We start from the raw sequence: 18,709 nt of genomic DNA on the forward strand, positions 1-18,709 counted from the left end.
ATTTCATAGACATAAAGCTCACAAGTTAATTTCAAGTCAAAAAGTTTTGTTTTGAGTTACAGGTTCCTATAATATTTGAAGACTACATAAAAACCTGTTTACTGGAATTTTATCCTGTTTGTCCATGATAATCTATGAAAGCATTGTTTATCTTTTTTGTGATATATGAAGGTAAAATTTCACCAGAACAATCAACCAAAGTGACTTTGGGAACATTACCAACAAATCTCTCTCCTCCAGAGCAATTTTTCTAAATATCATCATCCCTATTATTTGAGAATTTATCCTTGCATTAATTCAATAACAAACTGATAGGTTTTGGTTTTGTTTTTTGGTGAGGAGATGAATTAGACAAACAACTCAAACTTGGCTATTTTAAAAGAGCCCTGGTGGTTTTGTTTTTTGTTTTTTTTACATATTGAAAATCCAACTTCTCATCTATTTTTCACAATTTTTTTTATTTATTTTCAGGTTTTTCTTAGTATTCCTTTCTCTTTATCAGAAACTGTGAGCTTTTAAAAACTCTTTATTGATATAAATCACAGTAATTTCCTGTTTCATTTTTAGCTGTGGGGATTAAATTCTTACCCTTGTTACTTATAAGAGAGTATGACACAGTCCCTTAAAAATGGTGAAGTAATAACCACAATTATTTATTTAGACCACTACAATTTATTCACCATCTCCCTCCCACTTATATTATAGAGTTTCTACCACTTTCTTTTGTTCTGTGTGAGACAGGATATTACTATCCAGCACAGCCTGACTTCAAATGTGCAATCCCCCTGCCTTTCCCTCTGGAGCATTGGGATTACAAGTGTGGAGTACTACATTCACCTCTGACTACTATTTTCTTGACCTAGAGGAAAATCTTCTTTCCTTCACAGGGGACTAGACTTCTAGTTATAGCATGTAAAATGGGTACTTTCACACCAAATAATATTGATATAACTCAAGAACTTCCAACACATCACCAGATTTAGCAATGAAATTAATTTTCTGCATTTTTCTCACCTTTTAATAATGTGTACATATCAGTGACCCACCCACCAGTATCTGAAAGGAAAATATCACCCAAACTTAACCTTTCTCTTTCTTTCCTGATTATTCTAATCATTATGTATATTTTTCTTGCTATGTTTGATAATGAAGTGAGCAACTTTACTTAATTATTTAACAAACCTTCATCTAAAAGTTTGAAGGAATCTAGACTATGAGACTCTGCTCTGCAGTAATTGGGAAATCTCAGCTTTAATAATATTTTCCTTTTTAAGATTTCTTCCCACTTCAGGATTGTTCTCTTGGAATTTAATAGTATATTTTTTTAGAATTTTAAATTACATCTTCAGTTTTATGCAACATAAATTTATTTAAATGTTAGAATATTTTTTTCATGTCCCTTAGCATACAGGTATGTTCTCTTCATTCCTTTCCAGACTTTGGGTCCTTGCCTGACTTACAAGCATAGCTGGCAACTACTTCCTTTTGTTAAAGACAAAAATAGTATTTAATTGTTTCAGATACTAACACCTAAAAGTTATATTATGAAAATTCATCTGAAATAAAATTTGGTTTCTATTTAACAAGGACCAAAACACATGAAGAATAGCACTGTTGGTTTAACACACACACACACACACACACACACACACACACACACACACACACACACCTTATAGAAGGTATTTTTTTTGCCTAAATTTTAGCAAACCCAACTTACATTTAGTCTTGTGTTGCTTTTTAAATCTTAATGTTTTAAGTAATACAAAGTAATCTATATTCTAGACTTATTGATTGATTGATTTTAAACTACAGGAAACACGAAGTATTTATATAGAAATGATATTAAAGCCTTCTCTTTCTGGTGGTAGCAGAAAATGCTGTTTGCTTGAGGAAGGTAGACTCAAAACAACACTGGCCATAAAGCAGACTATCTGATCTAGTAGGCTGTGCATATTGGATTTTTTTTTTCTAAGTCAACTTCAGGAACACAATCCTGCCAGAAATCTATACACGTACTTAAAAATGTGCAAGTGTCTGTAAATGTGTTGTGTCTGAGAAACCTAAAGAGTTTTTGACCTCACAAATAATCTTCTTTGTTAGCCAGTGAGATACATGGGATAAGCAGAGTTTAAACTCTACATTGACTGGAATGAAATTGTTAAAATGGCTGTCGTCACCCTAGCATAAAGGACCATGGCTGTCTCTTCACCAGAATCTACCCTGCTGCAGGTACAACCCCTAGAGTGATGCTGTTTCTCCTGAAGCCGGCCTTTAAGCACCCATGGATTACTTCTTCCCTTGTCTTCATCATGGCATACACACTTCCTGGATGCCAAACATCAAATGCTTGTCCCCCAGATATGGGAATGAGTTTTTCAAAATTGGCATCCTCATCCCGGTCCTACCTCTCAGTAGCTGTGTGGCCTTAGATAATTTGTGGAACTCCGTTGAGCCACAGTCTTTTTTTTTCCTGTAAATTAGAGACAAGAAAATAATTACTCATGAGGTTATTATAGCCTCTCAATAAGAATATGTTTGGGTAACAGCACAATGCCCTGAAATAGTTGTGCTGAAATATGTTAGTCATAAAAGTAATGTATAACTAATTATGGCTCTCTTCTCATCCATCAAACAGGAATGTCTGTTTTCTACTCCTGTTAAAAATAAAACATATGTGATAAAACATATAATTGTATCTGGTCAAATGAGAACCTATCTTCCTAGTCATTATCCCAATGTAGATTTTGTGCTGCTCTCTGCCCCGCTCTGGTGATCAGCACTCACAGCAAGGTAGCACTTTGCTGTCTGATTGCTTCCCTCCTCCTTAGAGACACCTTTGATTTCGTCACCAATGATTTCCCTTTTATCTGTTCTTCCCATCTCTCCATAATTCTTGTCTAACCCAGTAGATACATTGCCAAAAATATCAGATCTACACCTCTAATTTCCTCAGCAAATGAGAAGCTTAGTGGGGGCATATGTGAAAACATGTTATATGGAGGCATATATCATAAACAGTTAATGCCATCGATATTCACTTAAAAAGTACAAGAAAATGTCTATGAATTCTCTACATATCTCAACTTCAACCCTCTAATGAAAACTTTTCCCTGTAGACAAAAACACTTTATTGCCGGGCGGTGGTGGCGCACGCCTTTAATCCCAGCACGTGGGAGGCAGAGGCAGGCGGATCTCTGTGAGTTCGAGGCCAGCCTGGACTACCGAGTGAGTTCCAGGAAAGGCGCAAAGCTACACAGAGAAACCCTGTCTCGAAAAAACAAAAAACAAAAAACAAAACAACAACAAAAAAAAAACCACACTTTATTATATATGTTTATATTTTATAAATATCAAACATTATTTTTTGTATTTACCCATGACAAATATATAATACAACTAAGATATATCAGCAGACAAACAATTAAATTAAAAATATTGATATATTTATAGTCCTATGTTTATATTGGGTCTTCAGGATCTAGTTGGCATTTGATCCCTATAACACTTAAGGCTTTGACTTAACACATTTCAGATGTACAAGAATCACATGTGGACAAAAACTATACTATCCATCAGCACAGATCTAAATTCTCCTCTCACTTGCTGCTTGTTGGGTAGCCGACTATTAATTCTCTGGGCAGGAAAGGTATTTCTACATAGAGTTTAAGAGATTGCTAAACTTGTAGCACTTAACACAGGGAAGACACAATCAACAGTAGTTTACTAACTGTGTATAATCACAGCTGCATGCCAGGCAGGCCTATGAGGGGGCTTTATTTTGGAACAGAGTGAACAGGGGCTGTAGGAAGCAAATGTTGGCTTGCAAAGAAGGTGACTCCTAGTTCCCACAGATGGAGGACTTAGGTGGCTTGTCTGAATAAGATGGTGTGCTGGAAGGGAAGTAAATCCACTACCACAGATAAGTGGACGGTCCATGATACATCCGATGTGGATGAATGTGAGCGGCGAAAATTCTGTGCTGAAAGGGAAGTAAACCTACTACCATGGATAAGTGGACAGTCCGTGATACATCCGATCTGGATGAATGTGAGCGGCGAAAATTCTGTGCTGGAGTATAACAAGATGGAATTTGAAATTAGGTCCACTGATGTTCTCCTGATTTTACCAGATGTCTATAAAGTCATTACAGGGAGCCTTAATTTTCTACTTCCCCAAACTCTGAACACTGTGATATGACAGAGAGCACCTACCTTATTAACATAAACTCTGAACAGGATCATCATCCACTTCTCTGTTAATTGTATCCCATACCACTGGTGGCTTTGTAGCTTGAAAATAGAACCAGATATTCACTATCTTTAAACTTTCCAATATTCCCATGAACAAAAGTATTACAAAATCCATAACAAGGTATGTGAAGATTTTTTTTAAAAATATAATTTGAGGTTTTGCCTTCCAGACCTTTCTTTCTTCACATTAAAAAAAAAAAAACATGAAAAATTCAAGTAACAATCCATTTGCATTTTTCAATTACACTACAATTTTTAGACTGTAGACGCTTGTATAGGAGCTATTAAAGTATTTATTTTTGTCTCTTCCTTAATAAATTTCTTAGATGTGTTGGCATCATTGATTCCCTAACATCCTAATCTTTGAACATTGAGTAATCAGCATAGCTATGGAGATCCATTTCTCTTCCCTCCCTAATTTCTTCTTATCTACAATAAAGCAACACTGTCTCTCAATTCTGTAAGACTTAACTTGGATCTCGGTCTTGAGGTTCTTTCACAACTCTCTCAGTTCTTATTAGGCTACTAATACCAAGTTATTAATACAAGTACTTTGGTATGTTTAGATTATATATTCTATAGTATAATAAATTATACTATTCACATGCACTTATTTCTACAATTTTCCACATAAGGCTACGTGATACCCTATAAAAATGAGTTACAATGTCTTTTTATTAGTGTATCACATATGCATAACATAAAATATATCACAGAAAAAATAATATTAGATGAAAGCATGAATTATCTTCTGTCTTTTACATGGTAAAACCTGGAATGCAACTTTGGGGCACATACTTATACAGATACAAAGTCATTCTCTAGTTCATAGGCCCAGGACACATATTTTGAGAGGCATTTGGTTGAAGAGTTTGGCTTGCTTTCTAAATGCAATTTTATTTGTAAATCTACATCTCCTAGCTCTCCAGGTTTTCTAAGGCCACATTTCCTCTCAGACCCACAGATAAATTTAGTGAGAATTAAACATCCCTAGACAGAAGAATTGAACTATTCTGACTGCTGTTCTTTCATATTGATTTAAAGATCTCAAAGTATTGCTTCCCACAAATCTGTTCATTTATAATCAGAACAAAGCTAAAAGCTGCCTGTCTGCAACACACTGAGTGGGGAAAGGGTCTGACTTTGAATTTAAAAGTTCAATCTATTGACAAGGATACGCATTGGTGACTTAGTACTTAACCATGCAGGCCAATGAGTTGTAGATTTCTTTTTCACTGACAAAAACAATAATATTGATTGTTAAGGAGATGTTTAATACTGATGTTTAATTGTGCCAAACTTTGGGTACTTTCTGATTTGAATTAAAAATATCTCTAAATAATCCAGGTATACCCACTGTAAATACCAGTTTTTTAATATTATTAATTATTTAAGGCTCTATTATCAGTTCCTTAGGTTTCAAAAATGTTTTCAGAGGTATAAATGACCTACCAGAAATGTGATACTAGCATAGTAGTAAAAATACACAGCTGAAAAGGAAACAGAAAGTTGTTGGCAAAGATAAAAGAGAATCATGACAATGTTCTGTGACTGCCAAAGGCCATTTCCAGTTATTAGACTTGGGATTAAAGAGAAAAATCTTATGTACCCCAGCATCAGGAAGCAACTTCAACTACTTCTGACAGGGAAGCAAAACAGAATTCTAGTACAAGGACCAAGACACACAGATGTACAAATGACCTTGTGTCAGGAGAGAGAATGTTACATTGATATATTTTCTTTTATTTTTTTCTCTGCTTGCTGATGAAGATAGACCACAAAATCAATAAAGTGCAGTGGGGTGTGTTGGTGTGATGGGTACACTAATCTGCTTGCTTTTGAGGTTCAAACCAAGACTGATTTGTCGAAGTTACCTGAAATAATTTCTGCAGTCTACATTCTCCACACTGAAGGCACGGACATAAATTTTCTCCTTGTAGATTCAGATAGGAGTCTAGGCACTAAATTCTCAGTGTGGAGATCCATTTTTTTCTCTCTTCGATGTTTCCTGAACATTTCCTAAAAATGAGTGTTCTTACGCAAAAGCCTTCATCATATTAAAATAATTAAGCCTATGCAAATCTATTACGTATATTGAAAGAGAAATCATTCCGACTGCAGAAGACACTTAAGGCAGGGCAGCATGGAAAAACTAAGAAGAAACGTGACAGCAGACACAGACAAGTAGTTATGTTCTTGTCACACATGGCACACAAGCAATGGATGCAAACCCGAACCTCCTCTTTCCTAGGCTACCCTTAATCAATGCACATAATGTGACCATTTAGCAGCTACTGCACAGCTGTGTGAAAAGAACCACCTCCCATCAGCACCTTCTCCCTGTTCACCCAAAGACTAAGCACCTATTTAAAATACTTTCAATCACAAAAACAGGGCAGAATAATGTGGGAGCAGGAAGGACAGCTTGCATTGAGGTATGGCCACTTCCTGATTCTGCTTTGTCCACAAACCCTTTGTTTATCCTCGCTGTCCTATGATTTCCTGATATTTATACTACAAATGATAGTAGCAGCTACCCCTGGAGTTATTGTGAAGGTGATATAACTTACAACTTGAAAGCACCCAGAAACAGCAGCTGACATGTCGCAACACCATGACAGTGAATCATATTTTACATTTCTTCTTATAGACACACAATATGTACTTTAAAAATACATCCCAAAAATTTTGACTTAAGCATATCCAAAAAAAACCTAAACTATGTGGTCACTAGGTGATTTTGAATGATAAGAAAGTAATAGCCTTTGTATATACTTGCAAGTTCCAGTTCTGTCAAAAACATGTATGTTGTGGGCCAGGCTATGAAATTCTTCTGAGCCTCATTTCCTCCTGAAGAAAGAGCTGGAAATAAAAAGCTAAAGATACAGCACAGGCAAGTGAAACCAAGATCTAAGATAAATGAATAAAAGGTTATAATAGGAAACTGAACTGCTCTCGATAAATCACACACCCCCCCCAAGAAAGGATTTATTCAGAACACCAAGAAAATGGCCTAAGTCCATCATCATGCCTGTAGAAGAGAACATAAAACTGTCAGGAACCATTCTTGAAGAGCAAAGGGAAAGGCAAAGTTCCCAAAGAAACCAGAGATTAGAAAACATCAATTTAGATTATTAAACTGGGTAAAGAAAAGTGCATTAGAGAAACAATAAACTTGGGCTTCACAATATCACTCACAGCCAGGAATCTAAGGTTCCAGAATAGTTGTATAAAATATCCCACAGAAAATCTTTTCAAATATATTAATAGGAATCTAGAGACAAAGTCTCCATATTGTGGAAGAATTCCTGAAAATAGTACTAATTGACCAGGCATCTTTAATCCTCAAGTATTAAATCTACTATGTTGATGTAATTTGTGGATTGTCAAGATGCTGCTAGAGTGGGTAATTCTCTCCTAAATTATTTAAACACTTTTTTCTTGTCTTACATAACACCCTTTAGGGTAAAAGTTCATGGGTTACAAGAGGTAAGGCATATGTGTTAAACAACAAGATTGTGTCAGAAAATTCTGTGATAAGGGTCAAGTTCTCTTTTTGCATATACTGTCCTAGAGCTAATAAAGATTTTGTATTTTAAATGTATTAAATATTTTGACAAGAATATACACCATTTCTGATAGCACACACCTGTCATTCCAGCAATCACAATGCTGAGGCAGAATCATGAGTTTAAGGCCAGCCTGAGCTCTATGGAAGAGCTTGTCTTAAAATAGTTGTTTAATTAATAATAATGAAAGCCATAAGAAAATAACACTAAAGAAGAATATGAGTCAAAAATTCTCTATGGCCTAAGGAAACCTAGAATTCATTATACGATTCTCTACCAAAAAAAGTTTGCTAACTTTTCTGCTGAAGAAGCAGTCATTTTTGAATCAATATTACTTGGCTTTACATGTGAGAAGCCCAAATCAAAGAAATACTGTAAAACAGCAGAGCTAAATCCTAAGAATTGCTTGTAGAGCTGGTCAAAATTATGGATGCAATGTCCTGTCTTCTCAGAAAGTGCAGTCAATAAATGGAGAGTCAATGGACATGGCAATTCCTCACTCAGTTCCAACACAGCAGTCACCAGAACACTTTCGAGGTTTAAGCATACACTTAGATACTGAGATGTTGAAGGCACCCAATATTTGGTAAACCATTAAAGCACCTGTCTAGATTTTAGCAGCCATAATGGGTATTTCTCTTGATATCTAGATGAATAAGCAAGAGAAATATAAATCACAAAGTAGTAAGATTCAATAAATTATCAAATACTGCATTCTTTGTGGTCGAATAGCCAATAGGTTTTGCTCTCTAGATGACTTTGTTGTCTTTATGTGGGGTGTGTTCACTGGAGTGTCCTCAGAATAACTGCTTACTGTTGTCCTGTTGTCAATTGAGTAGATTCCAAAGGAATTAGGGTTGTAGGCCAAGACTTGCCATTTATCAGTAAGAAACATATATATGGAAAACCAGACAAGGATGTAAATGTCAGATCATCTTCATAGGATCTGTACCCAGCATGAATAAAGTAATTAAATATAAGCATCTTAGATATAAAAGCCTTACTGATAAAGTCCAGTTTTCCATCCTCACCCTGGGTGTCAGCCCTTAAGCCTGAAGCACAGGGAGGGTCAGTCACAAGCATTTTTATAAGTCTCAGAATGACATATATATCATACCACATTGGTCAGAATCTGGGGAGCAAAAGCAAACTGTACTGAAAGGTGGCTGGAAAAGGTGGTCCAGCCAGATTTTTAAGACAAAAGAAATGTTTGGTAAATAGCCAGAAATTCTCCATCGTAATTGTCCCTTCTAGTTTCTAGTTATGTTCTTCTGACAGAGTACATTTACTATTTCCCCAAGGAAAACAATGCAAAGTCCTTGGGTCACTTTTTCTATGGCAGTGTAGAAAATCTCATGTACTCTGATAGAACCAGAGACAGTTCCCTGTGCTCTGACAATGCCAGCACAAATCACACTCTCTCCTGCAGACAGACACACGTGGTACTTGATCTATCCTTTGTTATGGATGACAACTTTGCCAATGCTGTCATTTATCTCAAACTTGGTGGCCATTCCCTCATCAGCTTCTGCCTGCCCTCAAGGAACTTGATGAATGTTATTCTTCTTTGACAATAATCCCCCTTTCTGAGATTTTTTTCTTGCCACATATCAATTATATATATAATATTGGGTTTTATTATGTCATATTCATGCATGTATGCGATGTATTTTGACAGTATTCACTCAAATTACCCTCTTCTTTTATCCTCTGTCTGCTAACGACCCTTCCCCTTCCCACATAGATCCACTTCTACTCTCATGTTTATTTATTTGTTTTTCTTATTTTTTTTTACATTTTATTATAAGGAAAAACAAAAATAAATAAAAACAACACACACCAAAATATATACCACTAAGTGACTTTATAAACAGAATTGGCTTTCAGAATGAAAGCTGTAAAGATTGACATTAAATTTTACACTTTTGGTATGGAATGTCTTTTAATGTACTTCTCAGCATATTTATTCATTTTGCATTATTTATCTATTCATTTAGTTTTGATGACCAGTGAGTTTTGCTGGAGTGACTTACTGGGTCCTGGTGATATTTATCGGAGAAGGACCTCAACTGTGGCCACATCATTGAAGGAATTGTCTCTCCCCACCCTTGCTACCAGAGACTATTACCTGCTCACAGATATACAGGGAGAAGGTGGGGCTTCATGAATGCTACTAGATATCAATACATGGCTGTGGATCCTGGTGGAGGGGCCTCACCCATCCTCCTCTCCCCTCATGACAGTGATCAAGAGTGCCAAAGACAGCCTTCTGCACTTGACTCCTTCCTCCAGATCTTACACTCTTTTATCATGCCTTCTGTGATTGAGCCTTGAAAAGGGCTGGTACAGAAATTCCATTTGTGCCTGAGTAGTGTATTTCAGGCAAGGATCCTCTCATGTGGAATAGGCCTCAAATCTTATCAGAGAGCATATGGTTTCCCACATTACTGATTTACCACTATTGAGTCAATGAGCATCTTTTGGTTGGCTAGTCAATAGTGGAGCATACAATAGCCACAAATGACTTTTGAAAATTCTCCCAAAAACCTCAGTTGCACCTTCCTTCAATTTATGAGCTAGAAATTAGAGAGAAGTCTTCCAGAATGTTCTCCTTATCTCCTAATCAAAGTGTGCAGATTCTTCAGCAACTAGATCTCACCATCTAATTCTAATTCTAATGGGCAACTGGTAGCCATGGCAAATGCCTGTATGTTTGTAGACCTCAGAGGCTTTCTTAACTACTCACTAGTCACCAACTTACACCTGATATGGGACTTTTTGCCTAATAACCTGTGGTTTCAGATGCAGCTTTGTATATACACATAGGACAGGTATGTTGAAACTTTCATTTTCTTTTATTATATTTTATGACTAGCTTACCCATTACCAGGTTTTCTTCTGGGTTTTTCAGCCATCCTTGGTTTGGTTGACACCCCCCTTACCTCTTTCATATTTCCTTGCCTCCTTCTTTAAATCCAACCTTCTTGTTATCCCCTTGATTTTTAATTTTGAATGTATTTTTTACTATCCTTTCATTCCTTAAAGCTTCCCAGCTTTACACATATTCATTCACACTTAAATGTACATTTGTAAAAAGTAGCAACTAAGATCCACATATGCGAGAAAAAAACACACAAGTTTTCTGATATTGTGCTGCCTCGCTCAAAATGGTATTTCTTGTTCTATCAATTTTCCTGCAAATTTCATAATTTTATTTTTCTTTATAGGTGAACAAAACTGAATTGTGTATATGTACCACACTTTCATCTGTCAATTAGTTGAATGGCATCTAGGTTGATTCTGTTTTATTGCCATTGTGAAAATAGCAGCAAAAAGTGTGGGAGAGAAAGTATCCCTGTGGTGGGATGTGGAGTACTTTGAAGATGTGTCCAGAGTTGATTACATAAGACTTCTACCAGTAGCTTTTGAGAAACCACCACAATTATTTCCATACTGGCAGTACCAATTTACATTCCTACAAGCAATGAATTAGCATTCTTCATTCTTCACCTCTATGTCAGCATTTATCATCCTCTGATTTCTTGATAACATTCATTCTAAAGGTTGTGAGATGGAATTTCAAAGTACTTTAAAAGTGTGTGTGTGTGTTGTAAGTATTCCCACCTGTGAATGTGGGGGAGGACCAGAGGTTGATATCAGGTGTCTTTCTCTATTGTTCTCCATTTATTTACTAAGACAGTATCTCTTACTGACTTTTGTATGGTAACTTTGTATTCTACCACTTTGCTGGAAATTTCTGTCAGTTCTAGAAGTTTTCTAGAGAAGTCTTTAGGATCCTGTATGTGTAGAATCAATTCATCTGAAAAGAAAGAAGGATATTTTAACTTCCTTCCTATTGATACCCCTTTATTTCCTTCTCTTGTCTTATTGTTTTAGCGAAGAGTTTGAACAATAAGTTGATAATTGCAGAGTAGACACTCTTCTTGCCTTGGTCCTTATCTAAGTTGGAATGCTTCAAGCTTTCCTCTATTTAGCATGAAAAGTTAGCTGTAGGTTTTCATATATAGTCTTTACTGTGTTGAGATATACTCTCTCTAATCCTTGTGTCCCCAGGGCTTTAAATGTTTTCTTAACCTATAAAATTTCAAATTAGTTAAGATAGCATGAAATATTAAAATAAATTAATATCTAACTCTATGTATTATCATGAATATAAAAGTCCATGTAACCCAAATATCAGCAGGGAGAGGAGTTAATTAGCAGAATCTGCCTTATAACTAAGTGCTTAGATTGCCTTATCTAAATGAGAAGGCATAAGAGAAAAGAGAAATTTGAGAATTTTTGAGATTTGGAAGTCAACATTAGCAGGCATGTTTCTACTCCTCATCATGCCTGTTCAGTCTTAGTCTTGAGGCATCGCCTTCACGTTACTACAAGAATGACTGAGAATTGTTTGCCAGTGGTCTTGATGAATGGGATGTACATTTTGTGAACAGTTTCATGACCCTGTGCATGTAGCTGTAGAACACTTTCAACACTCCATTCTTCAGGGAAAGTCCTTGAGACAGAAAGTAACAACTCATAATAGCTTCAGGAAGTCCTTGAAACTGGCCAGATTCATCAGGTCACACATTCTTCAAGAGTAAACAGCAAGGGCTGCCGAGAGTCACTCTTTGACAAGCAAACTGCAAAGGGGACTCTGAGACACACCCAGCCACTTGGAAGAAGCAGAGACTAGTTGTACTGCCTGGAAGAGGTCTAGACCAACGGAGCTAACCTGTTGAGCTTCCTGCAGGTTGTGTGGTATGATCCAGGCTTCCAGCTTTTGTGAGATGTCACCCATGCTGGGGTAGGCTCTAGTAGGCTGGGGTGGGCAATGAAGTTGTCTTTGCATCATTTCTGCACATGTAAGTAATCCTTCACTCATACTCATGTAAGTAATCCCAATAAAACTCATTGGTTCGTCAACTTGAACATTGGTGGGAATTCATACTTTGGTCTGTCATGGGGTGAAAGGCATGTGTATGTGTTATATCTGCCCAGGTAAAGTCTATCACACAACATAATTGACACATGAACAAGGACCCAACAGAACCAAAGATGAGATGGGGAGGAGTGAGTACATGGTCCTGGTTATAGGTAGCAAGGCATACAATTGAGGTGTGTGTTCATGTGCCTTTGTGCTATGAAGAAGTTGCATGATGCTTGCTATGGGTAGTGAGATGCGCAACCGAGACTGAGCCATTAGGGTTAGGAGTGTCTGTGAAAGGAATACCAGGATAGCAGTCTATGTGGTATGGGGTATCATGCTTGGTTTATTAGCTGGGTGTACCACATGAAAGTGGAAATCCCCTGAAAACAGTTATTTTGTCTTTGAAATTAAAGCAAAGGGTCAAGATTGTTGGCAAGCAGCAGCAGTGGTTGCAAGCCTTTGTGGTATATGGTAAGAAATAGATCTGAGGCGGAGATAGTAGCCAAGCTGGAACTTGTTTGTGTAAGGGGGAGTTACAATACGAAAGGGGATGTGGTTAGTCTCCTCCATGTTAGCCTTGGATTTGGCAAATCAATTAGAAGATGAGATACATATGGTAAAAGCAATAGAAGATATCCTTTATATCTGACCTTTTGTGGAAAAAGAGGGAAAAATCTGTGATCCAAGATCTGGATGAGCCTTAACAACAGTCCTGTATGAAAAACTAGGGTGACCAAGAAATATTCAGCACTTGAATTGCTGGAATTGGGGAAGAGTTTTAAACAAGCAATAAAAGTGCCTATCACTGCCTGACTTGTGAGGCTGAGGGACATGGGAGTGGATGGGATCAGTCTGACTGCTGTGGATGCAGAAAAAGTGAGCAATAACTACCTATCCTTCCTTAAAGCAAAGTCTTCATAACCTGAGATGCTATGAGGGAAATCAGTCCAAGATGGGCTCCTTATCAGAGCCATTAGATTATTTGGTTATATCAGGGTTGGAGGACCGTAGAGGAGTGGCAGGTGGTACAGAGGGGCTAGAAATAAGAAAAGCTGTGTTTGAATCTTAGTTCACTGGTCCAGATAGAACTACGTTCACGGAAGAGTTAAAGAAAAGGCTCATTGAGCATAGGTCTTGGGGCTGGTGTAGAGCTTTGGTGGCTTTTCTGAGTTATTTGTTGAGGCAAGCTCTGTGTAAAGTAGGAAGGGCTTTGGCCAATCTAGCTGATTTAGAACAACATGTAAAGAGCAACCTAGGGGAAATAAAAAAAAGGAAAAGCAGAGGAAGAATTCTATCTGGGTTACTTGAAGGCAAATGTAGTGAAATTTGTGTGGAGTTGGAGTTACTAAGGAAAATACTGATAGAAAGCTGAACTCTGTGTTAAGGAAATTCTGGAAGGCTTCAGCGACAAAAGGGTAACTCACAGAAAACATTCCTGATAGAAATATACAAATGAAGATGATCAAGTCTGCCTAGGGATGGGGGATGGATAATTATCCCCCAAGGTGAAGAAGGGTGTACTGGGGATGGAGATGGTTTGGCCAGCTAGGTACAGTAAGTAAAGAGGCAACAGTTAGAGCTACAGCCACAGGGGTAGTCCAGGGACTCTAGGACTCAGGGGTCCAGCAGTTGCAGTAGAGGAGAGCAAGGCCACATTTCTCCCTTGGTCCTGAGTAAGGCTGAGAAAATTAAGTCAGGTCCAGTGAGTTCACCACAGGTAGAGAAATGTACAGTGAAGAAAAATCTAGCCCTAGAGAAATTTGGAAAGAAAAATCTAAATTAAAGCACATTGTACACAGTGGGATTATATTCAACTACAAAAGAATGACATTGAAACAATTTGTTATGCAGCCAATTTCCTCTGAGATCAAAGCCTTGCACCTTGGAGGGAAACTCTGACAGATACAAAATGTTTACAAGGAGGTAAAACATCAGGTTGTTGTGAACAGAAGGTGAACCGCTCCATCCTGCAGGGAAACTCATTAACTACAAGAAATAAACAATTCAAAGGATTCAGGAAGTCCCTGAAACTGACCAGATACACTAGGTTCCTCCCACCCAAAGCATTTTTAAGCTGTAAGGACTACTAAAATCACTCTCAAACTAGTCAAACCAGAAAGAGCAGCTGAGCTGCCTAGAAGAAGGAGCAAACTGAGCTGTTTGGAAGAAACTCAGACCCCTGAACTGCCAGAGACACTTTCCAACCTGTTGAGTTCCCTGCAGATTGCACAGTGCACTTGAGGTTTCCATCATTATTTAGCTGTCAGATATGCTGGGATGGGCTTTGTGATGCAGCTGTCTTTGAGTCACTTCTGCTGCTGTAAGCAAATCTTCACACATTCTTCCAAATAACTTCAACAAAACTCATTGATACACCATGTTGGACTTCACTGTTATTCTTACTTTTGGTTCATTGCTATTTCCCTATCTGAGATGATTAGACATTGTTAATCTCTCCTCAGGAATAGTGTGACATAGAACAACTAACAGTAAATAATGAACCAGAAATCGTTGTATTAGGTAAAATAACCTAGATTCAAAAGAAAAACATCACATGTATTATTATATATGCACATTTGAGATTTAAATTTGTATTTGCATGTGTGTGTATTTGTGGGTACATGGGCATGTGTATGCTCTCAAAACACATGAAAAAACATGTAAGAAAGAAGAAACAGGCCTAAAGGGAGGGGAGGAGGAACAAGAGAGGGTCATGAAATTTGTTTAATATGAAAGCAAAATGAGAAGGAACCAACTCCAAGGAGAAGGGTTGGCTGTGAGAAAGCAGTGCACTGGAACAAAGTATAGTCACAGGCACAGACAGAATATCAGAATAAAGCCTGCTACTCTGCATGTACCTTTGGAAGAGGGAAGCGCTCCCTTTAGCTAAGAAAAGTAGGTCACTTGCTTCCTGAAAAGGTAGGCTAACATTTCTAAAGGAATTAGCCGATCTGCTCTTCCTTCTCACACTTTGACTTTCCAAAGCTACCCAGTTCTAGAGGTCCCCACCAACTCCAACCAGCGTACCCTAACTTAAGCCTGCATCTCTTTTTGAAAAAAAAGTAATTATTACCTCTAATTTCTTTTTTTTTAAGATTTATTTATTTATTATGTATACAGAAGAGGGCGCCAGATCTCATTACAGATGGTTGTGAACCACCATGTGGTTGCTGGGAGTTGAATTCAGGACCTCTGGAAGAGCAGTCAGTGCTCTTAACCTCTGAGCTATCTCTCCAGCCCATACTTCTAATTTCTTAGTTGGGCTTCCATAAACTAGGTTTTGTGTCAGCCAGAGCAGCTCTTTTAGTCCATGATATGCTACTTTAACAGACTGCCTGAGTCTATGACCCTTAGAAAAGCAAGAGACTGAATTACTACTACACTATTCATGTGCTTCAAGATGGTGGCCACATTATCTCAGCTCTGGTGAGGACCTCATCACAGACAGCAGTATGGTGGGAATGTGTAACAGCAATCAATTCAGCATCCAAAAAACAACCTTAGTCCCTTCCAGTGACTATGGCCCAATGAGATAACTAGCTTTGCTAACTCTTGAGGTTCCATAGTACCTTCCACCTTTACCACACTGAGATTCTAACATAGGAGCCCCCAAGGGAACTATAATGGAGCGGTCTCCTCTGGTTATATGTTGCTATATTGAATCAGAACAGCTTCAGTCATCACTCACAAATCAGACCTATTAATATTTCCTACTGGTGAGGTGGGGGGAAGCATTCACAAGGGTATGAGGCTCATAAGCTTTATGAAAACATCACAAGAGCCTTTCCCTTCCTAAGGTGGTATAAGAGGTAAACAGTTGACAGGTGAGGGACTCTGTATTGGTTTAATTATTGCTTGGAAGTTTCCCTGGGAGACTTTCAGAGCTTTAAACACCTTGGAGTTTCCTGTATTCCTCAAAGTAATCCCAATAAAGGTATTGATTCACTAGACTGCACTTAGATTGAATCCATTGCTTTTTGTTTTTTTGGAGGCGGGGGTCTGTAGTATCCCCTCTATACAGGGTGAGTAGACATCTCTTCACAACCCTCCTAAGGAAAAGTCACATGGGAGATTTACATGGAAGGACAAAGCAGATGCCATAAGAGGCTGCTCAGTCTTCTCTCAGAGATTAGGCCTCAATTTCAGTTTTTCTGAGACTGAGCAGTTTCTGAGAGGGCCATGAACAAACAACAATTAGTCACTGATGCCCCTGTCAACAGGGACAGGGAGACAGGACACACCAAGCCTGGTCACTGAGCCAGCCCTCACAGTCAGTATGTGCTAGGCCATCCCGCCTCCATAGCAGCACAAGGACAAGGCCTGGGACTTGTCCAGGCCTGCCCCCAAATGGCTAACTGTAACCCCAACTAACCCTAGCCAATTAAAAGTTACTAACATGATTACCACTCATATAAACCAATCCTAAGTCTGTTCCTATGTAGTCTGTAGAACCCAAGACCTCCGCGCTTGCTTTACCCTCTATAAAAACCTTGCCCCATTGCTGCTCAGGATCTCTCCTGCTCGGCTGTTACATCAGATGGATGGAGAGACCCGAGTTAACTCAACTCTTTGCTTTTGCATCAGATTTGATCACTTGATGGTCTTTGGGGGTCTGGACTCTGAGCACAACAAACATACACTTGAACCATACCCAATACATGAACTAGATATTCAACTAACTTCCCTATAACACTGTGCCTCTGCCTTACCATCTTATGTCCAAATTAACCTCCTTATACTTGTCTGAACTTACCAAACAGTTTCCTATCTTAGAGCTCTCAATATCTTCTCTACAAGATATAAGTTCCCCAATAGTTACACCATGTCTTTCTTTCTTGTCATCTCAGACCCTTGCACTGTCAAATGTTCCATGGGCCTTCTGCTTAGTTATTCTGTATCAGTTCTCACCAACTGGAAATGAATCGTCCTTTGTTTTTCTGCTTCCACTGATGAGATAATAAACTCCCAAAAATAATGGCTCTGTTCTTTGTAGTTTTTTCTGTACCTGAATATCTCCGGCAAATTTTATTAGGTTTTCAATAAGTATGATTAAAATGATGAGTTGAACAGAAAGGCTATGATATGTGAAAAACAAGCAGAAAAAGTTTGAATATAAGTATAGACAGAGGATAAGGAGTTGGTGAGAGTAATATTTTAAGAATGTATCTGTCTCAAGAACCTAACAGAAAATAGAATGGAAGCTTTTTTCTCCTCAGAGCATGAAAAGTTTCTAGTAAATTGGCTAAATATAATGAGATACTTGGGGAAGAAATTGTTTGCACATCTTTCAAGTACTCAAGAATAGTATGTTACAGGAAATTCTTAACATATAATATTTCACATTTTTGTTCATTTCCATTTCTGAGGAATATGATATTCAATAGTTAAAGGAGAGAAAGGGAAATTTAGATAAATAGATAGATAGATAGATAGATAGATAGATAGATAGATAGATAGATAGATAAACAGACAGATAGATAGACAGACAGACAGAGTATCCCAAGTATTGAGAAAGAGGACGAAAGCCAAGTTGAGGGATTACATTCACTTGATTATCAGGCAGTCAGTTTTCTACATAGGTAGTTTTGTATTTTCTTCATTTATTTAATAATCCAGCTATACAAGTTCTAATCAAATCATAAGGGATAAAACTTTTCAGTGGATGACTTCTATCTCCCCCAAATTTACATAGAAGGTTAAGGAGAGCTCTAGGGATAGAGTTCAGCAACAGAGCATGTGTGTGGTCTATACAAGATTCAGTTCCCACCCGGTTTTGTAAAGTAGAGAAATAAATAAGTCATCTTTAAGCCCAAGGGTGTGCATTAAATACGTGTGCTCGCACATGTGAATCCACACATAAAGGAGTGTGTGAATAATACGGTATAGGAAGAAAAGTATTTACAATGCAACATATAAGATGCTTTCCTAAAGCATGGTAGACTGGAAAACAGAAT

The 18,709-nt window shown here is 37.7% G+C and overlaps 1 protein-coding gene across 3 annotated transcripts in view; it reads left to right on the top strand.

Moving 5' to 3' along the window:
* Ndst4 (N-deacetylase and N-sulfotransferase 4) overlaps positions 1-12,757 on the top strand; it is a 329,647-nt gene extending 316,890 nt beyond the window's left edge. For all 3 annotated transcript variants that reach the window (XM_052730558.1, XM_052730557.1, XM_052730559.1), the window contains one exon: positions 1-12,757. This exon is cut by the window's left edge and continues 1,053 nt beyond it. The gene's annotated coding sequence lies outside the window, so the exon portion shown is untranslated.
* Positions 12,758-18,709: the final 5,952 nt, after the last annotated feature.

The sequence above is a fragment of the Peromyscus californicus genome, unplaced genomic scaffold (assembly GCF_007827085.1).
Source record: "Peromyscus californicus insignis strain IS unplaced genomic scaffold, ASM782708v3 Scaffold_9__1_contigs__length_137607984, whole genome shotgun sequence".
Lineage (NCBI taxonomy): Eukaryota > Metazoa > Chordata > Mammalia > Rodentia > Cricetidae > Peromyscus > Peromyscus californicus.